We start from the raw sequence: 21,275 nt of genomic DNA, 5'->3' as shown, positions 1-21,275 counted from the left end.
CCGCGCTAATGATTATTGTCATTGGTTTCAAATTTTTGTCATAGCTTGTTGGGGCTTTTCCTTATGTACCTATACATACAATACACACACACACACACATACACACTACCGATAATGTTTTGGTCTCACACATACGGCGGAGTACATAAGTCGCTGGCTTCATGTTTACAGCATTAGGGCATCTCCATAGAGTCCAACTTCCTTGGTTAAACCAACCACTGGGCTGAGGACATGTCAACGTTGTGATATGTACGAGAATTCTCGTACGCGTACGCAAATTTCAACGTTTATGCGTGTTACGAAGCAAAAGAGGATATTGTACACAAAATTACAAGACTTTCGCCCAACTTTTTACCAAATATACATTATAGTGATTATACATATTCGTTGGGAAACAATTAATTCACCTGAAACATTTAATGAAACGTGCATAAGTTGTTACGGATTCATGATTAAGGACAACGCGGTCTTTGTCAATCGACAGTTTCAGTAAGAGAGACCGAGTGCCGAGGTGCCGACCCTGACACAGTTTCAGAAATAGAGCGGCTGCCTCAATCTCAAAGCGCTAAAATGTCATTTCAAACGATACTCTCGTATAAGTGAAAAACAATTAATAGTAAGTACCCTACAATACTCCGAAATCCCTAGTGTAACTATTAAATACAAACATCTGCCACTGTAATGTTAAATTTCAGGCAGATCTTATGAAAACCAAGATCAGAAGCCGACTGTAAACCAACACATTGACTGTAGCACCTCTTGACTCAGAATGTATTAAAGAGGGTCCAGAAAACAATGGCACACGCGTAACTTTTCAACCAGCACATGAAATGATCCAGAAAATGACTTCGGCTACTCTGTACAAAACGAAAAACGAAGAAGACGAAGGGGACTTCGAATTCAAGTCACAGGTACACATTGTTGATACAATATGTTTATACTAGAATGAGATTTTCACTCTGCAGCGGAGTGTGCGCTGATATGAAACTTCCTGGCAGATTAAAACTGTGTGCCCGACCGAGACTCGAACTCGGGACCTTTGCCTTTCGCGGGCAAGTGCTCTACCAACTTTTTTTTTACCATCTTTTTTTGTTTTTTTTATCTTTTTTTATTTTTATTTCTTTTTTTTACATTAGTTAACCCTTTTATAAAATGGAAGTAAAAAAAAGAACCAAGTGCCACCGCCACTTTTCATCCTAAAAGAAAAAAAAAAAATCTGTTCCTCTTCAGGCGTTGGCTCCTGACTAAACCTACCCCAGAGAGCTGCCTATCTACCAGGGTAAATATAGGAAATCAAGGTTAGGGCTATCCTTACAAACAAAACAAAATCTTCTTTTTTCTGAATTTTATTTTTATTTTTATTATTGTTATGTTATTATTTTTTTGTTTTTGTTTAGTTTTGTTGTGTCATTGATCAGAGGCCTTCTGCGCCCCGCTGGTAATATGTTGAGTCACGTCTTCTCGAAATTGATGCGTTCTGTTCAATTGTTCAGATATGTTCATTGGTTCAAGCAGGAAACGTTCTTCTCTCTTGGCTTAACACATTCCAGCTGCGAGGCGGGTCGTGGAAAGCACTCCCAAGGAAGTTCGAGAAAAATTGTCTGTATTTTGGGTGACGGACAACGATATAATGACGGTCATTGAGGTATGTCCAAAAATCGAGTACAGAGTCTACAGTTTGTCCAAATAGGTAGTGAATGGCATGTCCGCGAATCCAATTCACAGCATTGGTCTTTGTCCGAGGAAAATATTCACGATCCGGAAATAATAATGAAAGGGGAGTAATCCGATCCGGAATGTCCCGCGTTAGAAAAGCGACAATAAGACGAATCAAGTGCCAAACCACCTCCGCCGGTCCGCAAACAAACCGATGTTCATCATTGTCTGGGACTCCACACGTGGAACAGAGAGGTGATTGGGCGAGGTGGATACGATGAAGGCGAGATTGGTTGATTTGCTTACCATTGACAGTTAGGTACCAGACAGATTGAATATTCGTGTCAAGGTAACGGGCGAAAACCGCGCGCCATACATGACGCCAGTCTACCTGGGGGAACTTTTGTTCAATCGGGTTAGGTGGACAACCTAATTGGAGGACATTGTATACTGCCTTTGTCTTGAGTAAAAGCTGTCTTGGTAAGGTGAGGCGTAGATAACTGAGTTCAAGAAAGAAGTATCGTATATAATGTAACTGGACCGGAACGTCCGAGATCATCACTGGGGCTGACAGTGAGACCGGCGTATATGCCGTCAGGAGGAGACCAGTGAGGCTCGTTGGGCATCGTGTCCATACCGTCATCTGGGAGCTGACAAATAGGGCGCGAGCTCTATCCGGCACGTGAAACAGACCTATCCCACCTCGTTCACGGGGAAGAGTAAGGATTGCATAGTTAACTTTGAATAACAGCCCAGAGCTGACGAAAGATGCCATCGCTGCCAACATGCGACGTGCCACAGTAAGCGGGAAAGGTAGAACTTGTGCTACATGGGGAACTCGGGATGCGATATATATATTGACATATCGAGCTCGTTGGAGAATATCTAGGGATCGAAGGCGATGGTCCATAAGACCCGCTCTGATCATTAAAAGGAGGCGTCTGCAGTTGATGGCGGCTGAACGCCGGAGATCAGATGAAAAGTCTATTCCTAAACAGCGAATGGTAGCAACGGTGGTGAGAGGTGTAATACACTCCACAGGGAGTCCCGTGCCAATGAACATAACTTGTGACTTACGTACGTTTAAAGAGCTACCCGACGCCTCACCATAAGTCGCTACCCACGTCAAAACAGCTCGAACCTCGTCGGCATTACGTAAACAGATGACTACATCGTCAGCATAGGCCGTGCAACAGAATCGGTATCGATCTATGGACAACCCTACCAAACGTTGTCTGAGCCCACATAGCAAGGATTCCAAGGAAAAGGCGTACAAAATCGCTGATAGAGGGCAACCTTGACGTACGGATCGACCTATTTTTATCGGAGGAGTGAGTCTGCCATTGTACATAATCCTGGAAGAGGCACCCCGCAGAAGGCGCATCACTACCGTGATAACGGCGACTGGGAAACCCATATGGTGGAGAACGGCCGTAAGGAACGTATGGTCAACCCTATCAAAAGCTTGACTAAAGTCGAAAGACGCAAGTGCCCCAGAGAGGCGTTGTGCCTGGGTAACGGCGATCATATCCCTGTAGCGGCATAAAGCCGTGCGGATATTATTATCCCCTCCCAAAGATGCTTGGTCTGGCGACACAACATATCGGGCAACGGTTTTAAGTCGTGCCGCCAAAAGGCGAGTGAAGATTTTCATATCACTGTTAAGGAGGGTGAGGGGCCGATAATCACTGATATTGTTGCCACCATGCGGTTTATGTACAGGAATAATAATTCCTTCCATGAAAGAGTCCGGCACAGGTACTTCCGGAGACATCAGTTCCCGACATATGGAGGTGAAGGTGGACTCTAACAAATCACGGAAGGTGCGATAAAATTCGAGGGGAAGACCGTCGGGTCCTGGGGAGCGATTGATGGTTCCTGCTCGGATCGCATCGCGGACTTCATCATCAGTCACCTCTGACACCAAGTCAATCGCCGCATCTCCTGGGAGACCACCGAAGTTGAGCTGTGAGACTTCCTCGATCAACTCTGGGGAATGTGGAATTGCGGCGTAGAGCTGCTGGTAGTGGGCGTGAAGCACATTCCCTATTGCAGATTGGGTTACGTAGCGACGCCCATCTTGGTCTGTTAGGATGGGAATAAATTTTCGGCGACGATGTTGGTGTTCTTGGATGATATGATACATAGATGGATGTTCATGAGGCATGCGATCAGCAGTACTATCGCTCCTTCCAAATGCCTTCGCATGAGATTGGAGATTTGGGCCTTAGCATGGTTTATCCTTGTATGACGCTCAGGGGAGGCTGGCATCGTGGAGCATTCTCGTAGGATCCTGTAGTAAAAGTCCATAGTGCTCTTCCTCCAGGCGACAACATCTTTGCCATATCGGATCAAAGTTTTTCGAAGAGCAGGTTTTGCACACTGGATCCACCAGGATATGGTAGACGGATACGTGAGACGGCGTCTATTACATGTGATCCAAGTGTCTTCTATTAGAAGTCGACAGTCAGGTGAATTAAGAAGTGCCGTGTTCAGTTTCCATAAACCACGTCCGTGCCATACTGCCTGTCTTGTGAGAACAACGTCACAGAAGTAAGCCTCATGATCTGAGAAAGCAACAGGCCAGATTTCAGCCTGTCGTGTGTGTTGAATTAGGGATCGCGAGATGTAGATGCGATCCAGTCGGCTAGAGGAGTGCGCAGTGTAGTACGTAAAGCCCAAACGATCACCGTGAACATGTCGCCACGTGTCGACAAATTGTAGCCGCGTCACGACTGTTTCCAGAGCTGCGCATGGTGAGTGACGCGGCAATTGATCCTGAGGTCGCTGGGTGCAGTTGAAGTCTCCACCCATGACCCAGTCATCGTGTGGTCCCATAAAAAGTGGTGTAACTTCATCTGCAAAGAAGGCATTGCGTTCACGACGGTAGCTGGAGCCCGACGGCGCATAAATGTTGACAATGCGTACACCAAAGAGAGTAAGGGCCATACCTCTGCCGTTGGGGAGGTATAGGACATCTTCGGCAGGAAGACCTTCTCGTAAGATGATGGCAACACCTCTACCGGTGTCCGAAGCGGGAGAAAGATGCGCCGTGAAGCCATGTGGTGGTGAAAAATCGGCGACATGCACTTCCTGAAAAAGCGCAATATCAATGTCCGCATCATAAATCATATCGCGGAGCAGCGCTAGTTTGTGGGGCGCACGAATGGTCGCGAGGTTAATCGTTGCGACACGATAATGCTGGTGTTGGAGTCCCACAGGCACAGGTGGGGCTGCTTCTTCAGGAGCGAGAGGTCGTCGATCTTGCCGGTCCGCGGAAGAGGTTGCTATTGTGGAGAGTTTGCGGGCGCGGGCGCAACCGATGGGGGCGCCCCATCATCAGCACCGTCCACCCCAGTCCCTTCGATCTCCACGTCGTCTGCCCAGGAGACTGATACTGCGGTAGGGTACCGACTGTGTACATCATCCATGTGGAGAGGAGACGTTTTTTTCGGCTCAGCATATAGACTTTCTTCAACGTCGACTTGTGGGGGCGACGGCGCCAGTAAGGAGGGGTGGTCGTTGCCAGTGGTCGCCTGTGGCGGGTCGTTCGCATCAGACGTTTGGACATCATAGAGCGGTTTATCATCCATCTTCGGTTCTGCATCTCTGGCATCCATCCGGAGATTGGATTCATCAGGGGGTGTACGGCTACGTTTCTTTCTCTTTCGTGTCGACCCTTGTTTTCGAACAGGTCGTTCCGAGTCTGATTGCGGGTGGCCTTCGTCTGACTCCGGACCAGTCTGAAGGAAAGCAGAAGTAGGTACCACTCCCGGATCAACGTCCATCTCAGCAGCATTTTCAGTCACAGTGCTGCGATGATGTGGAAGGTCAGGATCTGGCGTCTGTGGCACCTCAGAAGGAATCTCAGTAGCGGTTGCATCTGCCTGATCAGACGACGTCAACAGAGCAGGAAGACCCTGTGTAGAGGTGCTACCTTCCTGGGCAGCCTTGGCATATGTGACCGGGATCTGAGTGATCACCGCTGGGGACGCTTCCTCGCCGACCGGCGTTTGGATCAGGCGGCGTCGCATGCAGGTGGATCTGACGTGGCCTTCTTGTCCACAACCCGCACATGTTCGGGGTTGGCCGTCGTACATGACAATGGCTCGCACACCGCCAATTGTCAGGTATGATGGTATATGTTTTTTTTCAGTTCAATTTTTACCTGACGCACACCATTAAGGACATGGTAGGTCGTGAAGGTTTGCCATTTTTCCTCTACGTAACCGATGACGTTACCGTATGGTTGTAACGCAGAGACAACTGCGTCCTTCGGCACTTCAAATGGTAGTTCAAACACCCTAATCGTGCGTTGACCGTACTCTGCGAGTTCAAGTGTTACTGCTCCGACGTGACCATCAGAGTATTTGAACTTAAGTCCATTGGTATGGCGGCGAATAACATCTTCACACACCTCGGTGTTTGTCATTTTAATATGAACGACACTACTCGTGATCGAAAAATGGATTCCGATAACGTGGTTAGGATCTAAACGAACTTCTTCACGTAGGAACGTTTCAACTTCATGTGCACGAGGTCGCGCATGTTCAGCTGGGAAGGAAACTTTAAGGGTCGCACGGCGGTAAGCGCTCGACATGTTGCTCGCGGTGGACGGACACAAGCCTTAAAGCTACGACGCGGAAGTAAACAAACCTGCAGCGGAGCACGGGGCCGGCGCGCGGGGCCGTCCGCACGCTGCCACGGCTGAGAGCCGACTGACCAACTGAGCTACCGAAGCACGACTCACGTCCGGTACTCACAACTTTACTTCTGCCAGTATCCGTCTCCTACCTTCCAAACTTTACAGAAGCTCTTCTGCGAAACTTGCAGAACTAGCACTCCTGAAAGAAAGGATATTACGGAGACATGGCTTAGCCACAGCCTGGGGGATGTTTCCAGAATGAGATTTTCACTCTGCAGCGGAGTGTGCGCTGATATGAAACTTCCTGGCAGATTAAAACTGTGTGCCCGACCGAGACTCGAACTCGGGACCTTTGCCTTTCGCGGGCAAGTGCTCTACCAACTGAGCTACCGAAGCACGACTCACGTCCGGTACTCACAGCTTTACTTTTGCCAGTATCCGTCTCCTACCTTCCAATCTTTACAGAAGCTCTTCTGCGAACCTTGCAGAACTAGCACTCCTGAAAGAAAGGATACTGCGGAGACATGGCGTAGCCACAGTATCTCCGCAGTATCCTTTCTTTCAGGAGTGCTAGTTCTGCAAGGTTCGCAGAAGAGCTTCTGTAAAGATTGGAAGGTAGGAGACGGATACTGGCAAAAGTAAAGCTGTGAGTACCAGACGTGAGTCGTGCTTCAGTAGCTCAGTTGGTAGAGCACTTGCCCGCGAAAGGCAAAGGTCCCGAGTTCGAGTCTCGGTCGGGCACACAGTTTTAATCTGCCAGGAAGTTTCATGTTTATACTAGTTCTCTTGCAAATTAGATTTATTTTTTAAGGCAGTATGTGTTGTCTATAACATACCACAAATACAATACTGTTCAAAACGTACGAGAATTTTTAATAAAATACGAGAATTTTATGAGGTTGGTACGAGAATCGCATGATCTGGATATCACAACACAGGGACAGCTTTACTAAATGTTTCCTTAACCATTATTTAGAAATATGTTCAGTATTCTGGAGGTTCTTTTTACAGTATGATTCCAGTTGGGACGAAAGAGATATGCTTTGATAAACGTCAGGTTTAAAAATCTAAGTTGAAAGGTTTTCCTTGTGACACGCTTCTTTCGCTCTGTACAGTAAGCTGTTCTCGCCCGTCATCGGGGACCGCTCACATGCGTGCGGGACACCGTCTTCCGGTTGTGTGCTGTGACTGGGCACTCGACTGCGGCGAGCTAAGTGACCAGCTGGGGCGTGACGTCATGAGGACCTACAGCTGCACTCCAATCACATCTCGGGTATGGCAGTTCGTGAAAACGCTCTAGTTGTAATTTAAGCCACATGAAATTAGTCAGAATAAAAATTGAAAGTGTAAAGCCGGTAATGGATGAATCGGTTGTGTGGAAGTGGCAACCAGAAGAAATTAACGAGTAACCTTTGCACAACTAGTAATAGATTTATTGTTTATTTATTGCTTTTTCTACTGATTTTTTTGCGAGACAAGTGTACCTATATCAGGTAGTATCTTGTTGCCTCAGCGATGAGGAGCGCTCTTCATTGCTGGGTCATGAAGCAATGACGTTTCTTTGTATTTTATACACTTCATTGAAGATAACAGCCGTTCACAACAGTATGTCGACCCGAATATGCACATAATCCCAGCTGCATTCCTGTGTAGTCTGAGGAGTGTTTCTGTCTCTACGTTTTGATACTACTGAAGCAAATTCAAACAATTGTAGTACCTGTCCTTTACAAACGTTGAATTTTGCAAGTCAATTAGTTCTAATTGCATTGTAGTGACTGATCATCAGATACAACTGAGAAATGCGTGCTGAACAACTGCAGCTCCTTCTCTTAAAAAAGTCTAGTTTTTGGAACTGTGATGCGAAGCTCCTTATTAGATGATTAATTATCCGCTGATAGTTTACAAGGGAGATGTCAGCAGGCAGTTTTATGGAATCAAGGCGAGTGAACAACGTGACATTTCCGTTCCCCATTTACCTCTCAAATAAACTGAACTCATTACTGAACGCCCTGAATTTGGCACGCAGTTTGTGACATCATTGTTCATATTTTTTTAAAAAAATTTGTAAATATTTTATTGAAACTGTTAAAACAGAAGTAGTGACATCTTGTTTGAAGCGAAATCGATACTGAAACTCTTTGATAAGATTAGAGTGAATGTACATATTAAGAAAAATATTGTAAAGATATCTCTTTGTTATAATTATTAAATGTAAAAAGGTGCTCTAATGTAATTATGTATGTAATAGTTGTATCGTATTGTATTGTATGTTAACCGGAAACGTAGAAACGACGGAGAGACTCCGTCCCCGACGCAGCCGCAGTGGTCCACAAACTCACGACGACTACCGCAGTCCACTTCACCCCTCTGTCGCCCCACACCGAACCCAGGGTTATTGTGGGGTTCGCCCCCGGTGGATTCCCCCGGGAACGTCTCACACCAGACGAGTGCAACCCCTATGTTTGCATGGTAGAGTAATGGTGGTGTACGCGTACGTGGAGAACTTGTTTCCGCAGCAATCGCCGACATAGTGTAACTGAGGCGGAATAAGGGGAACCAGCCCGCCTTCGCCGAGGCAGATGGAAAACCGCCCAAAAACCATCCACAGACTGGCCGGTTCATCGGACCTCGACACAAATCCGCCGGGCGGATTCGAGCCGGGGACCAGGCGCTCCTTCCCGCCCGGAAAGCCGGGCGTTAGACCGCACGGCCAACCGAGCGGGCTATGTAATAGTTACTAGCAGTAGTCTTGTGTAGTTCGCGAAAGAACTAGTTCGGAAGAGCACTCCCACAGGCGAACTACGCGAACTAGTTCACGGATAACCTCGCTACTTAGTTCGTTCGCTCTTTTCCGAAGACCGACGGACAATAGCGAGACAGAGCGAGAGCCCGCAGTAGGCTTTAAAAAATCACGCGCTTCCCTCCCCCCCCCCCCCCCTCCCCCGCCAATGAGCGTCATATCGTGCTGAGCGTCTGTCAGCTGCAGTTACATAGTTCAGTGCTGAGAATTTGTAAGTAGGCTGTTTAGGTTTTCTTATTGGTAACGCCACTTAGCGCTCGGTATGAAAAATCACTGGCTGTGCTGTGCGCAGTCTGTGTTTAGTTTGCATTGTTGTCTGCCATTGTAGTGTTGGGCAGCGGCAGCTGGATGCTAACAGCGCGTAGCGTTGCGCAGTTGGAGGTGAGCCGCCAGCAGTGGTAGACGTGGGTAGAGAAATGGCGGAGTTTTGAAATTTGTAAGAATTGGTGTCACGAACTGATATATATATTATGACTATTAAGGTAAATACATTGTTTGTTCTGTATTAAAATCTTTTATTTGCTAACTATGCCTATCAGTAGTTAGTGCCTACAGTAGTTTGAATCTTTTATTTAGCTGGCAGTAGTGGCGCTCGCTGTATTGCAGTAGCTTGAGTAACGAAGATTTTTGTGAGGCAAGTGATTTGTGTAACGTATAGGTTAATGTTAGTCAGGGCCATTCTTTCGTAGGGATTTTAGGAAGTCAGATTGCGTTGCGCTAAAAATATTGTGTGTCAGTTTAAGCACAGTCTTGTATAATTTTTCAAAAGGGGACGTTTCAAATTTTCTGTTTTACGGTATTCTGCACTGCAGTGTCTGACATATAACCATAGTGTCAAGAAGTAAAATCGTACACAACGTTAGGTAAGTACAGTACGTAATATGTGTAATGTAAAATGACTATCATCACATAACAATGGTCTTCCACAATGCGATAATGTGGAGTACGGTAATGCGTATCGGTTGATTATAAGGTTACTATGTTTTGTTTTAGGCTGTTTATTACGATGTCATCAAAAAGGAAACATAGTTCCTTGTGGACACATTTCACTGAAGACACAGATAAAAGAAAAGCAAAATGTAACCACTGTTCAACATTAATAAGTATTGGAGAAGGCTCAAACGGAAATTTAACCTGGCATATGAAAACAAAACACGCTTTAATCCCAATAACGATGGAAAGGCAACCACCGATAATGTCTAGTTTAAACTCACTGCAAGCAAATCAAACCACATCCTTATTGCAGAATGTTATTTCGGTATCAGCCTCTCGACAGTCAATGAACCAATATATTAGAAGACCACCGTCAGCCCGAAAGGCTGAAGAAATAGACAAGTTGTCAAGAGCGTAGCTAAAGGGCATCACACTCTACGAATTGTGGAAGAAAAATATTTTCGAAAACTGATAGAACTAGTTTCTCATTGCCCAAACTACAAACTTCCATCAAGAAAAACGTTACCGTAAAATTTAATATCAAGTGTTCACAATGACATAATGGATGAAGTACAAAAGAAGGTGCAAGCTGTATCTGCGTTATCTCTCAGTACTGATGGTTGGGCGTCGAGGAATAATGAAAGCTATATAGCCATTGTAGCCCACTTTACAGATGAAGAGACTAAACTTCAGTCGGCACTACTTGGTTGTATTAATTATAAAGAGCGACATAACAGCCAAAACTTGTGCAATTTCATGAAAGACGTTATGATAGACTGGCATATTTCCCACAAAGTTGCTGCTATTGTTAGCGATAATGCTGCAAATATCTTATCTGCTGTCAGACTTGTTGAGTGGCGATCAGTCTCAAGTTTCGCCCACTCTCTAAATCTTGTTGTACAAGAAGCTATTAAAGAAATATCTAACGTTTTGGCGCAAGTTAAAAATATTGTCGAGTTTTTCAATCGTAGTATACATGGCCAAAAAAAAATCTGATTGCTACACAACAGCAAATGAATCTGCCTGTCCTCAAGCTCAAAGAGGACGTCCAGACCAGCTGGAATTCTACGTTTGACATGCTTCAGCGAATAATGAAGGTAAAGGATGCAGTGATTGCTACGTCAGCACTTCTGCGCTCTGACCTAACAATAAAAGAAAGTGACTGGCAAATAATAGAAGGAGTTTTGCCCTTACTTAGTTCATTCTATGAAATTACGGTAGAAATAAGTGCCGAAAGAAATGTCACTTTGTCAAAAGTTATTGTGTTGTGTAACCTGCTCAACAGTTCTCTGCAGAAGCATGCTTCTAACAATAAAAAAATTGTCGCTGTGCAATCAGTGCTCAAGAAAGGCATGGAAGACCGTGTTAGAGATTTAGAGAATAACATTCTGTACACTGAGTGTACTATTCTGGACCCCCGATTTAGACAGAGAGGATTTAGAAATCAAAAAGTTTGTGAAGTTGCAATACTTCTGAGGGAGAATCGAGATATTTTAGTGACTGATTCTACTGCTAGCGAGCCTTCGGCTTCTTGTTCTAGTGGCAGCAATAAGAAAATAAAAAAGACTCTACATGGGAGGAGTATGACCAAGAAATAAGAAAAATCACTAGGCCAGATAACCAACTTGCTGCTGGTATTCGCAAACTCGATAAATACCTCAATGGAGAGTACTTAGATCGAAAAAAATGATCCGCTTGAGTGGTGGCACAAGTGTCGTCAGTTATATCCTCATGTATATGCATATTTGTTAAAGAGATTTTGCATAGTAGCGACATCAGTGCCCTGCGAACGCGTTTTTTCGGCAACGGGACAAATCCTTAATGAACGAAGAACACTTATCAACGAACAAAGTTTCCAAATTAATGTTTTTACATTATAATAAGTAAATTTTTGTAATATTTCACTAGAAAAATAGGAGACTCATTATTTACAGAATGATAATGCAAAGCACAAAAAGTATGCTTTAGAATACGATCTCACTCAGGGGTCATAGTTATTTTTTCTATGTCTAATTGTTTGGTAACAAATAATAAGTGTTGGTGTTTCTTCTATTAATGATAAAGGTATTATTGTTTGTGCCATATAGTACTCAACCTGTACCTAAAACAGAAATATTTTTTGTTGGTTATTTTCAAAACTAAAAAAGTCGATTATTTATGAAAGTGTATTTTTATTCACAAAAAAACACATTTAGCATATTCTGTAAGTAATATTCCTCCAATGAACTAATAAATAAATATATTTTAAAATTAAAATACTACGAGTGCACTGTATGTAAAGTAGTTGACTACCCCATTTGTGTAAATAACTGGTTTATTTGCCCTTTCGAAGTCTAATTACTCGACATAAAACTGTAATAATACAGGCACTGGCAACATTGGTCATCATTTAAAAGACTAGCATAACGAATAAAAGAGCGTGTGCAGTAGCGGTAGCAAAGCGAGCGAATTATCTTTCTGGAAATCGAGATGGGAGCTAACGAACTAAAAGAGCGACCTAGTTCGCGACGGAACCGCGAACTAAACTGAACGTTCCCAGTCGCGAACTATTAAGCGCAAGACTAACTGGCACTCACTTAGGGCTGCATTAGATATGTGTAGTATAAAAGGTGGAGTAGTTCTGTCAGGAACGGATAGCTGTGTAAGCGTAGGAAAAGGTGGGAGGGGAAACATTTGGCGCGCTTTGGCGGGCGCGAACAAAGACAGTCGGTGGCCAGTGCTCTTAGAGGCAGCACGTACAGCGCCAGCATAGTGTGGAGTGCGCCGTATTGTTGCGGTTGGAAACTGCAGTTTATCACGGCCTGGTATGAGGAGAAAAACGGGCTATTGATTATAAGATGGATCATCGCTATGAAGAGGAAATAAGTTCGACATGGATAGCTGCTTTTGGCCGTTCTGATATTAATGCAGTTGTTGCCACCAACGCCACCGACGCTGATCACAGCTTACAGGGTACGACATTTTAGCTATGTATTATAGTGTGAACCAGGAAGTTGAAACGTGCTTTAATAATAATAACCATCATCCAAATTAACAACTGTGTCCACCTGGTAATTTATCCCACTCATAAACCAAGCACGATCCTATCCTAGTACATGAAAATTCCAAGTGACCTGTATTCAGCCAAGACTATGAAATCTTTAATATTTGGTGGCAAATCAGTAAGTAATCAGTGAAATAATTGATGGAAAGAATAACTGAGAATTTCATAACTAACACTGCTATTACTTTCTGTGTTAAAATGATTACGTAAGGTTATGCCATATTCAGAGACCACATTAGATAAATTGTTTGCTGCTTTCACATTATGTATTAATGAAAGGAAATACTAAGTTGGTGATTAATGGTGATAAATAGTAACGTTAAACAGTTTATAGTGAATCGATGATATGTTGAGTAGCAAATATGTTGATGTAGAAACCACCCCTGTCCAAATTTACTTTTGCTTTCATGAAATCAGTCTGTTTGCTTAAGCAATTGGGTGCTGTAGTTTTTATATTAAAAAACTAAAAACCCGCCTCGATTGAGAAAAAAGCACCTAGTGTTAACCTAGGTTTTGGCATAGATAATTACACCTTCTTCAAAACAACAATGAAACCCACAAGTGCCTAAGAAGACCTTTGTCATTGATTAAAAGAACACCATAGCTATAGATTAAAAACGAAAAAAAGGAAAACACAATCAGTACATATGTACAAAGACAAAACCACTACTTAACTTAATGGTGTACGCTCCACCTCACACCGGCCTATGTATATAGTAAATAATAGTCTTCTTAGGCACTTGTGGGTTTTATTGTTGTTCTGAAGAAGGTGTAGTTATCTACACCGAAACCTAGGTTAACACTAGGTGCTTTTTTCGCAATCGAGGCTTGTTTTTAGTTTTTTAATATATTACCCAACAATTGCTGACGCGCTGCGATGTTGAAGGTTCTTAAATACTGTAGTTTTGTTTCGAGTGGCCAAACTTTTCTTGTATTGATGAACCATCCTTTTATCTAAATCTAAAGTGAAGTCTGTTAGATTTCTGCTGTCCTACTCAGCTTCATCACGTGTGCCTAATTAGACTGGCGAATAATAGTGTACCACCAACGACATATATTGTTATCGATGCAGAATAGTAGTCTAACGGGAGGTAGCATTGCTCACGTCCGTAGGTTTAACCTTAAAATAACCTACACGTGCCTCCTGGGTGGTGCTAATTGAGCAACAGTGATTACAGGCAGCTAGACTATCTGTAGGATCTCCGGGCAATGACATATCAACTAAATAGCACAAACAGTTCTTTTCAGAGCTCATTAACAAGAAACATTGGACCAACTATCAGACTCCTTCAACTGAATATCGAAAGCATTAGCAGGGCAAAGTGTGACTACCTGCCAAAATTTTTAATGGACAACAATATCGATGTCATCGCCATTCAATAAACTCGTGTTTCCAGCGAAGAAATATTCCGAAGCCGAGGTCGAATTCCTGGATATTCTGCACTTGGTGTAACTTATCACGAGGTGTATGGAATTGCTACATATGCCCGTAACAACATAAACGAAGCTTCACTGATTTCTGTAAGTGTGGAGGCAGATATACATCAGTTGTCATACAACGGCATTACTATTACAGATGTTTACAAATCACCCAAAACAACGTGGCCCGATTTTGTCCTACACACAGCAGAAGATCCTGCAATTTACATAGACTTCAATAGTCATCACAAACTTTGGAAGTACTCTCAAAATGGTGAAAATGGGAGCATGCTTGTAGAATGGATCGAAGAGGATAATCTTCATCTAGTGTTTGATGCCAAAGATCAAGGCACTTTCAGGTCAGCTGCTTGGGACAAGGATTAAAATCCAGACTTATGCTTTGTTAGCTGCAACGAAACTGGCTTTCCCATCAACACCACAAGGAAAGTGATAGATGCATTTCCTCACAGCCAACACAGACATGTAATAATACATATTGGCTACACTGTTCCTGTCACACGATCAACTCCGCAAACTCGATGGAATTTCCAGAAAGCTGACTGGATGAAGTTTTCAACGGAACTGGATAAGACCATTTGATGGATACCTCCATCACATAATAACTATCAGCGCTTCATTGGTGCAGTAACAGCAACAGCTAAAAATTGTATGCCAAGAGGATACCGAAAAGAATATGTTCCAGGATGGAATGATGAAAGTGAAACACTGCACCAACACTTCCAGCAAAGTGGTGACTCAGAGATAGCTCCAGTTTGGACATGTCTCGGAGGCAGAAATGGGCAGAAACAGTCGAAACTATGGACTTTGCGCACTCGAGCAGGAAAGCATGGAGTCTTCTGAGAAAACTGGGAGGAAGTGCCAATTCCGAAGTAACACCAGGCCAAATTGCTTCCCACATCATTTCTACCTTAAGAGTACCTCCTGCAAGAAACATACAAGACATATCAGACGACAGCTTCGTGACCTGAAAAAGAAGGCATCTCCCTCATCTGAGTATATCCATCCCTTCACAGTTTCAGACATTGACTCTGGACTGAAGAACCTCAAACCTCTTAAGGCACCCGGATGCGATGGTATCCATCCAGAATTCCTGATCCATATTGGAGGAAAAGCTAAGAAATGGCTGGCAGAATTCTTCACTGACAACCTGCTGCCTGGTCAACTTGCATCGGAGTTTAAAAAGGCGAATATAATATCTATTATGAAACCTGGCAAACCCAACAACAAGGTAGAAAACTATTGGCCCATTTCCCTACTCAGCTGCTGCTACAAGCTTTTTGAAAGGCTAATATATAACAGAATAAGTAGCACTATCTTAGAGAACATTCCAGTTGATCAGGCAGGCTTCACACCAGGGCATAACTGCTGCAACCAGTATGTCTCTCACATCCTTCATAGAGTCAGGATACCAAATGCAGCAGAAAACATCTGTGGCATTTTTTGGTCTAACTGCCGTCTTCGACACTGTGTGGAGGGAAGGCCTTATCTATGAATTTCTCCGCATCATACGCTGCAGAACAATGGCTCGACTGATTAACAGCATGCTAAGTGATCGGAAGTTCCAGGTAAACACCGGAAGCAACATAAGTAAGGAGAGGAAGCTGAACAACGGATTGCCTCAAGGATCAGTTCTCTCACCCTTACTGTTCAACCTATATTTATCTGATCTACCTGACACTTCGTCCAGAAAATACTGCTATGCCGATGACCTGGCTCTAGCCGTAAAACACCAGGAAATGAAGACAACAGAAGATATTCTAGCCAATGACCTGTCTGCATTAGACAATTACTTCAAAATCTGGAAACACCAACCCAGTGTGAGTAAAACAGAATTGTGTTGCTTCCATCTAAATAACTAGTTGGCGAACGTAAACCTGGAAGTAAGTTTCAGAGGCAGAATTCTTCATCATAATTGGAACCCAAAATATCTTGGTGTCATCCGGGATCGTACACTATGCTTCAAACAACACCTTCTTAACTTAGGTCAAAAGGTGAGGACTCGAAACAACATCCTCCATAAGCTATGCAGAACTACCTGGGGATCTTCAGCAACCACCCTGCGATCTTCAGCTCTGGGCTTGCTGTACTCAAGTGCTGAGTATTGTGCACCTGTTTAGATGAACAGTTATCATACAAGTCTTGTTGATACCCAGCTGAATACAACAGTGCGCTTCATATCTGGCGCAATCAGATCTACTCAAGTTTATTGTCTTCCACTGTTAACCGGTATAATGCCCCCTGATCTACGCAATGTACTGCCCTAATGAGAGAATTCCACAAGATCTCCAGGAATTCTAACCTACCTGTGCATAGCGACGTGCCACTTATAAATCGCAAGAGACCGAAATCACGCCATCGAACTCTGTGTGATGCTGCTGACATGGTTGCTACGAATTTCAAACCTCTTGAAGAATGGAAAGGTCGGTGGGAGGCAGTGACAGATGTGCACCTGCATAACATCTTCTCAGGTGCTAAAGTGCCAAGTGGATTCGACTTAGCACGCAAGACCTGTTCTACTCTCAACAGAATCCGTACCAGCCATGGGCGATGCAGTGGAAGAAGCTGCCTGATCCAGCTTGTGACTGCGGGGCTCTATACCAGACTGTTCACCACATTGTCAGTGAATGCAGGATTCGAGCCTATCACGGCGCCAAAGAGGACTTCCTGCTAGCAAATCCAGATGCAGTGCGCTGGATTGAAGTACTGGATGTTCAGTTGTAAAGACAAACTTAAGTTTCTTGTGTGTCAATATGTACATATGTGTAGGTAATTTAATTTCATGATATGTCTGTAGTAGCCATACGCTAAATAAATAAATAAGTAGTCTAACTACTGTTATTTGTCATACCTCTGAAATAATGACTTATTTGAAGAAACGAGTTGAAGTCTGATGCTTATTCCTTAGGTTAACACACACGGTTATTACACTTGTTTTTGTGGTTTTGCTGTCCGGATAGGTAACTGTATTTCTGTTTGTTACATTGTTTATTATTAACAGTATAGTATAAGAATACTACAGTTGGCTATGCATGACAGTATGTTTTGTAAACCAATTCACAGAATACAAAATACACGCAAGTATTACATCTAGTTTTACTTATGAGTATAGTAAATAACACACACAAGACAAAAAGGAGGAATATTAGAACGTGCTATCAACAAATCCTTCCCCTACAGTGAAACATTTAGTGTACGGTATGCATAGTTTTATCAGCCAGAAAAGCACAGTCTGATAACCATTTTGGTTCTCTAAGACAAGGAATTTCTTCACTTTTCATGTCTAACACCGAAGCAATTTACTCACGAATTGAATAATAATAATAATAATAATAATAATAATAATAATAATAATACTAGTAGTAGTAGCACTAGTAAATCTAGGAACTTACTTCTGCTGATTCACTGAACAGTGCAATGGTAAGATGCATCCCCATATTCAACTTCATTACCACGAAGAAAACTCTTCAAGTGGCGATGGTTGATTCCATGCCTTCCTACAAAATTTCCACTCTTCCACAGAATATCAATTACGTACTTGACGAAGTTTCATAGCTTCAACACACAGTGCTTTGTTGAATGGAACAGTGTAGCCTGTATCACAGATATCCTTTCCAAAGGCACTCTTTAAGTTTATTTTGTAAGCGAGACAAAGCCTTGCTGGTGCCCAACCACATTTGGCGCATCGTCTGAGGCCACAGAATGAAGGTATTTTCATGGAAAGTTCAGGCTCTCCAAAGATTACCAGTTGTCGTGTAATGCAGTGATACCATACCTAGTAGCTCCTCTGTAACCTGCAGTTGCATGTCTGTACCACGCACATGCAAGAATACTCGTAGCAAACTGAGTACAATCATTTATATAAAGTTCGGGAACACTTCCAATTATTTATTCACAAGAACCAAACATTGTACAGATATCATACATATGTCATTTTTAAGAGTATCTCTGAAAGTTTTTTTCCATGTATACCGTCACAGCATAGTTTGGTAATTTGCCGATAGTCAGCACTAGTCGCAAACATGCCGAGTTCATGTGAAGAACGAGCTTTCTATGTGTTGGAGTTCGACAAAAACAAGTGTGCTACAGCTGTTCAATGGATGTTTGGAACCAAGTACAGTAAGCAGCCACCAACAAGGAAAGCCATTTACCACTAGCACAACAAATTCGTTACAACAGGTTGCTTATGCCCGGAAAAGAAATCGGTGCATCATGCATCCCGTTAATTTTTTGTGCAGAAACCACTTTTCGCACTAACGGGAAAGAGAACAGGCATAATTGTCGAATCTGGGGTACAAAGCATCCACACGAATGGACTGAATTTGAACATGATAACCCAATGGGGAAACTACAGCCGTAATTTCTACCAAGGGCATGCAACTGAACTGTATGGTTAAATGATGATGGCGCCCTCTTGAGTAAAATATTCCGGAGGTAAAATAGCCCCCCCTTCGGATCTCCGGGTGGGGACTACTCAGGACGATGTCATTATCAGGAGAAAGAAAACCGGCGTTCTACAGATCAGAGTGTGGAATGTCAGATCCCTTAGTCGGGCAGGTAGGATAGAAAATTTAAAAATGGAAATGCATAGGTTGAAGTTAGATATAGTGGGAGTTAGAGAAATTCGGTGGCAGAACGAGCAAGACTTTTGGTCAGGTGAATACAGGGTTGTAAATACAAAATCAAATAGGGGTAATGCGGAAGTAGGTTTAATAATGAATAAAAAAATAGGAGTATGGGTAAGCTACTACAAACAGCATATTGAATGCATTATAGCACCCAAGACAGATACGAAGCCCACACCTACTACAGTAGTACAAGTTTCTATCCCAACTAATTCTACAGATGACGAAGAAATTGATGAAATGTATGATGAGATAAAAGAAGTTATTCAGATAGTGAAGGGAGACGAAAATTTTATAGTCGTGGGTGACTGGAATTCGGTAGTAGGAAAAGGAAGAGAAGGAAACATAGTAGGTGAATATGGATTGGGGGTAAGAAATGAAAGAGAAAGCCGTCTGGTAGAATTTTGCACAGAGCATAACCTAATCATAGCTAACACTTGGTTCAAGAATCATGAAAGAAGGTTGTATACATGGAAGAAGCCTGGAGATACTAATAGGCATCTCATAGATTATATAATGGTAAGGCAGAGACTTAGGAACCAGGTTTTAAATTGTAAGACATTTTCAGGGACATATGTGGACTCTGATCACAACCTATTGGCCATGAACTATAGATTGAAACTGAAGAAACTGCAAAAAGGTGGAAATTTAAGGAGATGGGACCTGGATAAACTGACTAAACCAGAGATTGTAGAGAGTTTCAGGGAGAGCATAAGGAAACAATTGACAGGAATGGGGGAAAGAAATACAGTAGAAGAAGAATGGGTAGCTTTGAGGGAGGAAGTAGTGAGGCAGCAGTGGACCAAGTTCAAAATGGTTCAAATGGCTCTGAGCACTATGGGACTTAACATCTATGGTCATCAGTCCCCTAGAACTTAGAACTACTTAAACCTAACTAACCTAAGGACATCACACACATCCATGCCTGAGGCAGGATTCGAACCTGCGACCGTAGCAGTTGTGCGGTTCCGGACTGAGCGCCTAGAACCGTGAGATCACCGCGGCCGGCAGAGGATCAAGTAAGTAAAAAGACGAGGACTAGAAGAAATACTTGGGTAACAGAAGAAATATTGAATTCAATTGATAAAAGGAGAAAATACAAATATGCAGTAAATGAATCAGTCAGAAAGGAATACAAACGTCTCAAAAATGAGAACGACAGGAAGTGCAAAATGACTAAGCAGGGATGGCTAGAGGACAAATGTAAGGATGTAGAGGCTTATCCCACTAGGGGTAAGATAGATACTGCCTACAGGAAAATTAGAGAGACATTTTGAGAAAAGAGGACCACTTGAATGAATATCAAGATCTCAGATAAAAACCCAGTTATAAGCAAAGAAGGGAAAGCAGGAAGGTCTATACAAGGGCGATGTTCTTGAGAACAATATTATGGAAATGGATGAGGATGCAGATGAAGAGGAAATGGGAGATATGATACTGTGTGAAGAGTTTGACAGAGCACCGAAAGACCTAAGTCGAAACAAGGCCCCAGGAGGAGACAATATTCCATTAGAACTACTGAGAGCCTTGGGAGAGCCAGTCCTGACAAAACTCTACCATCTAGTGGGCAAGATGTATGAGACAGGCGAAATACCCTCAGACTTCAAGAAGAATATAATAATTCCAATCCCAAAGAAAGCAGGTGTTGACAGATGTGAAAATAACTGAACAATCAGTTTGATCAGTTATGGCTGCAAAATACTAACGCGAATTCCTCACAGATGAAGGGAAAAACTGGTAGAAGCCAACCTTGAGGAGGATCAGTTTGGATTCCATAGAAATGTTGGAATGCGTGAGGCAATACTGACCCTACGACTTACCTTAGAAGCTATATTAAGGAAAGGCAAATCTACGTTTCTAGCATTTGTAGACTTAGAGAAAGTTTTTGACAATGTTGACTGGAATACTCTCTTTCAAATTCTGAAGGTGGCATGGGTAAAATATAGGGAGCGAAAAGCTATTTACAATTTGTACAGAAACCAGATGGCAGTTATAAGAGTAGAGAGACATCAAAAGAGGAGCAGTGGTTGGGAAGGAAGTGAGACAGAGTTGTAGCCTCTCCCCGATGTCATTCAATCTGTATATTGAGCAAGCAGTAAAGGAAACAAAAGAAAATTTCGGAGTAGGTATTAAAAT

The 21,275-nt window shown here is 43.0% G+C and overlaps 1 long non-coding RNA gene across 1 annotated transcript in view; it reads left to right on the top strand.

Annotated features, from left to right (window-relative positions):
* The first annotated feature begins 329 nt into the window (after window positions 1-329).
* The window catches only part of LOC126271709 (uncharacterized), a 54,522-nt gene continuing 33,576 nt past the window's right edge, over window positions 330-21,275 (top strand). The window contains exons 1-2 of the long non-coding RNA XR_007549148.1: window positions 330-911; window positions 7,417-7,574. This is a non-coding gene — a long non-coding RNA (uncharacterized LOC126271709). The remainder of the gene's footprint in view (window positions 912-7,416; window positions 7,575-21,275) is intronic.

Source organism: Schistocerca gregaria, chromosome 1, assembly GCF_023897955.1.
Source record: "Schistocerca gregaria isolate iqSchGreg1 chromosome 1, iqSchGreg1.2, whole genome shotgun sequence".
In the NCBI taxonomy this organism is placed as follows: domain Eukaryota; kingdom Metazoa; phylum Arthropoda; class Insecta; order Orthoptera; family Acrididae; genus Schistocerca; species Schistocerca gregaria.
This window is presented reverse-complemented; position numbering and strand designations above follow the sequence as displayed.